The sequence below is a fragment of the Mangifera indica genome, unplaced genomic scaffold, assembly GCF_011075055.1.
Source record: "Mangifera indica cultivar Alphonso unplaced genomic scaffold, CATAS_Mindica_2.1 Un_0069, whole genome shotgun sequence".
In the NCBI taxonomy this organism is placed as follows: domain Eukaryota; kingdom Viridiplantae; phylum Streptophyta; class Magnoliopsida; order Sapindales; family Anacardiaceae; genus Mangifera; species Mangifera indica.
The window spans coordinates 76,674-83,698 of record NW_025401161.1 but is presented as its reverse complement, the minus strand read 5'-3'; the positions used below and the strand labels follow the sequence as shown (position 1 = coordinate 83,698).

General features: G+C 28.6%; 1 pseudogene; it reads left to right on the top strand.

Annotated features, from left to right (window-relative positions):
- Window positions 1-863: 863 nt before the first annotated feature.
- On the top strand, window positions 864-2,922 carry LOC123207293 (annotated as a pseudogene).
- The last annotated feature ends 4,103 nt before the right edge of the window (window positions 2,923-7,025 follow it).

Sequence of the window (7,025 nt, the reverse complement as noted above, 5' to 3'; positions counted from 1 at the left end):
AATTAGGGGTTATTAAAAATTTAGAAAAAGTTTGGGGTCTTTCACAAAATTTTAAAATATTAGATTGCTCTCAATAGTTAAAAAAATGATAATTACACCTCGAATATTTGAATAGAATACAACAAATTATGAGTATAAATTTCATATTATAACTATTGACAAATGTAGTAGTATAAAAATATATGAGGGTTTGAAAAGATTTCAAAAATTAATTTGTGAGTTTAAATATTTTTAAAGATCAAATTGTCATATTTAGAATGTTTGGATTTGATATGAAGACAATTTTTTTTCAAATTTAATAATTTATAAAATTATTTTTATACTCTTTTATGGTTATTTTTTAAAATTAAAATTTGATTTGGGTGGAAAAAATATTATTTTTATCAACTGGGGGTAAAAAATGGTTTCTAAATCAAATCTTAAGTAGAAAAATGTTATTTATTCTTTAATTAATTATCCTTAAAATATTAATAAATACTGGACACTCAATCATTAATAAAATATTATGGATTTAATAAAAAAATAAAGATCATTTGCTATTTATAAACAAAGTTATCTTAAATCATATCTTTACCTTTTTGCAATGAATAATGCTCTCTATGAATATCTATAAAAATAATATTATATAAATTTATTTATATATAATAATTAAATAAATTTAAAGTGAAAAAAATAAATAATTATATTATTCAATAACAAATTATCACTTTAATTTATATAAATAAAAATTTTTTGTAATTTTATTCTTCTATAAAAATAAAGCCACTAACGTGGTGTTTCATTACACAGTTTTTTTTTCAAAGAAATACAATAATGATTTTACTTAATAAAAAGAATGAATGGATGAAATATAGTGTAAAAAATTCAATACAAACTCCACTGTTAAGGAGTTGAATTCAAACCAAATTTTGACAAATTTGGGTAAGTTCTCAAAATAGGGATTTTAAAGAACGTGGGCAGGGGAGTGACGACCTTGCGCACGTTTCTTGAAAATATTATCTAGAAAAGAACGTGCGCAATTACTTCTAGTTTTCCTGTTTGGTCAATTTGAAAATGATTGACTTCACACTTCCTATTTAGTCCGCAAATGTATTTGGAGACATCATCAGCAGCCATGACATGAGATGTCTGTTCATTAGGCCTACGCATAGTACTGCTATTTGACAAATAACCAAGCGGAGACTTCACCTTATAAAAGCCCCAACCAGACTGCTTTCTTCTTCCACTTTGTAACAAGCAAACGCAGTCCTTTCCTTTCCTTCATATCCTATTAAACACAAATCTTTTATCCGCCATGTTGCTTAATCTTGTAACTTCATTTCTCCTCATTTCACTTCCGTCGTTTTCCTTCTCATCATCAGAACCAGAAGCTCCAAAACAAGGGGTTCATCATCATCATATTCTTCCAGTAATGCAATTGATCTTCCAAAATGCTACCCAATAGTGGGCTCTTTTTTCTCATTTCAAGCCAACAGAAACAAATTACTCCAGTGGGTAACTAGAATTCTGCAGAATGTCCCTTCTGCAACATTTACCTTGCGTAGGTTAGGAGGCCAGGTCTCTATCTTCACAGCCAATCCAGCCAATGTTCAGCATATCCTCAAAACCAACTTTAACAATTACCCAAAAGGCGCTGGATTTGGAACAACTCTCTCCGACTTTCTAGGTCACGGTATTTTCAATATTGGCGGCGAACAATGGAAATTTCAAAGATAGATTTCAAGTCACGAGTTCAACACCAAAACCGTCCGAAAATTTGTCGAAACCGTTGTTGAGACTGAACTCTCCGATCGCCTTATTCCCATTCTTGAAAAGGCGGCTGCCGGTAAACAAGTGCTAGATTTTCAAGATGTTCTTCAACGATTTGCTTTTGATAATATATGCAGGATCGCTTTTGGGTACGATCCTGAATATCTGTTGCCATCTTTTCCCAAAGCCAAGTTCGCTCAAGCTTTTGACGAGTGTGTTAAAATAAGCAGCGAAAGATTTCAAGCGCCCTTACCTATAATTTGGAAGGCTAAACGGCTTCTCAATATTGGCTCTGAAAGGCGTCTAAAACTTGCAATTTCTGAAGTGAAAGCATTTTCAAAGAACATCATAAAAGAAAAGAAACAAAACCCGGGTGAGTCCACGGATCTTTTGGCACGATTCTTGAGCTCAGGCAAATACGACGATGACTTTGTCACTGATATAGTCATCAGCTTCACACTTGCCGGCCGAGACACCACATCTGCTGCTTTGACTTGGTTCTTCTTGCTCATCTCAAAACACCCTGAAGTCGAAAAAGAAATTCTCAACGAAATCAAAGAAAAATCAGACACTACAGTATATGAGGACATAAAAGATATGGTATACACGCACGCATCACTCTGCGAGAGCATGAGATTCTACCCACCAGTACCTGTAGACTCCAAGGTAGCGGAGAACGATGACGTATTGCCAGACGGGACAATTGTGAAGAAAGGCATGCGAGTGGCGTATCATCCATACACAATGGGGAGAATGGAGAAGCTGTGGGGAAAAGATTGGAGCAAGTTCAAGCCAGACAGGTGGTTGAAGAGGGAAGAAGATGGCAGTTGGAGCTTTGTTGGAAGGGATTCGTACACATATCCTGTGTTTCAAGCAGGGCCGAGGATATGTTTAGGGAAAGACATGGCGTTTTTGCAGATGAAGAGAGTAGTAAGTGGGGTGTTGAAGAGGTTCAAGGTGGTGCCAGTGATACAGGAAAGTGTTGAGCCAGAGTTTGTGGCGCATTTGACGGCCAAGATGAAAGGTGGGTTCCCGGGCAGGATTGAGGAGAGGAATGACTCCAAATGAAACTTGGTGGTTATAAGGATCGTGTTAGGATATAATATTCCAGTCGAATGGCATATGTGTGTCGAATAAGGCATATTGTATTGATTATTGATATTTAATTGTCTTAATTCCCTGTATAATTAATATATTATTGTCTGATATATTTTTTAAATAATAATAAAATAATATATTTTTAATTATAATATCACCTTCTTCTTACATAATTGAAGAATTTGAACTAAGTTTGATTTGTTTAAACTCAAACGGAATACAAATTTTAGATTTATAAAGCAAATTAAATATAAATTGAATTGAGTTTGAATTCAATGAAAACAAGTTTCACTCTTTTCAGATTTGATCCAATTCAAATCCAATTTTAAGTTGAACATAATTTTAATATGGTACTAAATTGAAATATGATATGATCATATGAGTAATGTATGCCAAACATCTAAGCAACCTAAAAGAGAAAAAAACTAATTAATTATAAATCTTCTTTTTAACATGTGTCCTTGTATAAAAAGGCTATTGTTGTGAAATGACTTTCTACGTGTAAAGATTATCAACGCAAAAAAAAAAAAAAAAAAAGACGTAAATATGAATTGGAAAATAGTTTATATATCAAATGATCTTAAAAAATATACATGAGAAAGCATTAAATGAAAGGCTATGTAATTCCACATCCTTTTATCTTTCTTTTGGGTTTATTTTTTAATAATTTATAACATGTTATCAGTACAATTAGCTTAAATATATTTTAATATTAGTTATCTTTTAATTATATTATTATTTTATTTATATATTATAAATATATATATCTCGGTTATAATATTATTATACTTATCAAATATAAACTATAGATATTTTAATTTCTTTTATTCTTTTATTTAATATTTATTTATAATTGTATCTTATTTATAATCCAAAGTTTCCAAAATTATGAATCTAAATTTGAAGTCTTGAATATCATAAATCTAGACCTAAAATCATGAATATTATTTGTAACCTAAAATTTACAAAATCATAAATTTAGACCTGTCATCATAAATATTACTTGTAACCTGAAGTTTATAAAAACATAAATTTGAGACAGAAATCCTAAATATTATTTGAATATTTATTTTTAATATAATAATTATATCCAATTTGCAACCTAAACTTTATAAAATCGTGAGATATATATATATATAGACCAGAAGTCCAAAGTTTCATCAAAGTATTTATTTTATAATAACTATATCATATTTGCAACCTAAAGTTTGTATAAATTGTAAAAAATATAAACTTGAAGTCAAAATATAATTAGAATACATATTATAATATTCTAAATACTAATTACAAAACCAAAAGTTTTTTAATTATGGGATAATACATGAACCTGAAGTTTTCAAAAAATTAATCTCAATATTTTCCTTATAAAATCAGTTGTTTTGTAAATATAAGATAATATTTAAACCTAAAATTTTAAAAATTAACTTATACATATTGTCTACAAAACCAGAAGAATATAACAATATTTGAATCTAAAGTTTATAAAATTGGATGGATAATATTAAATGGATTTTTTACACAACTATCCACCTTGAATATATGAATTTTAAAAATTGATTAAATAAAATATCTCAAAAGGATAAATACAAGACTACTATTTTTTCAGTGTCACATTCCTGATGGATTACAAACTGAATATATGGATATAATGATAGATCCATTAAATTCATAGAGAAATTTAAAAGATAAATTTAAACATAAGATTTAATAATGCTCCCAATAGCTCTATAGTTTAGTACAACTCTGTTTTATTCAAAATATTTCCTTGATTGAGATAATGTGAAAGAAAAAAATTCTTCATCTTTTATTTTATAATATGTTTCTGTAGTAGCAATTTTGAGCAAAAAATTCTAAATTAATATTTTTCTCACTAATAAAAACCCATCAAACTTGCCCACAAGTATTGTATCGTTTCTTAAAGTGAACACAACTACTAAAAATAATTATCATGGGTGTAAGTAAGAGCATGAATGAAATAATTTTCAATTCGAATATGGTTATAATAGAAAATCTCAATCATATAACCAGAAGTAGACTAAAACTAAAACAAAATAAAGAATAATACAAAGTAAACCACAAAATAATAGACGTGATCATAAATGTTATTGGTTATGTACTTATAGTACATACAAACATTGGGTAGATCTATATTAAGCATTCATAAGGATTGAATTTTTGATGATTTAGATCTTGTTGATCTAATTAATCTTGATGTTTCAAAACTTTTTTTAAGAATAAAAATATGGGTAATTTGAATAGTGACATGAATGCCCAAGAATTTTATAATTAAAATCCATCATATATAATTATTTTGGAGTCATGAATATTAATTTGTATTTTATTATCATATTTTCCTTTCTTTTAATATTTTGTGTACATTATGAGTAACATAATTTTTAAATAAAAGGAAATGAAATCCAAAATTAAAGCGTTGACTTCAAAAGCTGAAGATGGAGATATGTGTTTGGTGGATAATGCAACAACGCACATAATTCTCAAGGAAAAGAAATTTTTTTTAACTTTAGCATTGATTAAAGCTAAAATAAATATTATATCAAGACCAATAAATCTGATCAAAGACTCTGAAAAAGTCACAATTTTATTAAAAAATGTGAACAAATTAAGCATCAATGATGTATTATATTCAAATAAATCTAGAAAAAATCTACTTAGTTTTAAAGATATAAGAAATAATGGTTATCACATTGAAACCATGAGTGAAAATGGTGCATAATTCATTTATATAATCGATAATACCTCCAGAAAAAGGCTTATCCTAGAAAAATTGTCTGTTTTATCATCTAAATTATATTATACAATCATAAAGATAATTGAAACCTATACAATATTAAACCAGAAGTTCTCTGATCTAAAAGTTTTTATGCTTTGACAAGACTGTCTAGGTCACCTAAAATATACAATGATACGTACAATTATTAAAAATTCACATGGATATACATTAAACAATTATAAAATTTTATTACCTAATGAAAAATTTTACACTACCTCTACATAAGGCAAATTGATAATTAAACTATCTCTCTCCAAAATTGGAGTTGAATCTTTATCATTCCTACAAAGGATTCAAGGGACACATATGGACTTATTCATCCATCAAGTGGGTCATTTTATTATTTTATGGTCTTAATTGATGTATCTACATAATAGTCTTATGTTTGTTTATTGTCAACTCGAAATATTGTATTTGTTAAATAGTTAACACAAATTATCAAATTAAAGGCACATTTTGTAAATTATTCAATTAAGTCAATACAGTTGATATTGCTAGTGAATTTACATCAAGACATTTGATAATTATTGCATGTCTATAGGGATTAATGTTGAACATCCAGTCCCACATGTCTACACTCAAAATGAATTAGTTGAGCCTCTTATCAAATGACTTTAGGTAATTGCACGTATCTTATTACTAAAAACTCAATTACCAACTTTTATATGGAGGCATACTATATTATATGTTACAGCATTAATTCATTTGCGACCTTTTGCTTATCACCAATAGTCTCTCATACAATTAGTTCTTGGTCACAAACTTGATATATCTAATTTGAGAATATTTGGTTGTGTTATGTATGTCTCTATTGTGTCTCTACAACACACAAAAATAGGACCCCAACATCATTTGAGAATTTATGTTGGATATAATTCACCATTTATTATCAGGTTTGCGGAACTACTAACAGGTGATCTTTTTACTGAATGTTTTGTAGATTGTCACTTTAATAAAACAACATTTCCACCTTTAAAGGAAAAGAAAACGTCTCCTGAAGTTAGACATGAACTTACTTAGTATGTACCTACTATATCTCATCTAGACCTTTGTACATCCCAGAGTGAAACTAAAATGTAGAGGATAGTGCGTTTACAAATTATTGTCAATCAAATGTCTAATGCATTTGTAGATATGACAAAAATGGCAATATCATATATACCAATTGCCAATGCACCAGTAAGAATTAATGTGACTATTGAACAGTCTATTTGAACTATACTGATCAATCTACTGCACGCCAAAAATATGGTAAACCTATTGGATCGAAGGACACTGTCTTTAAAAAAAGAAAGACAAATAATTAAACAGATATTAACCATGATGATCCTAAAATGAATGAAGAATCTACACTCTCTAACATTCCTCCAAAAGAGGTTATAGTCTT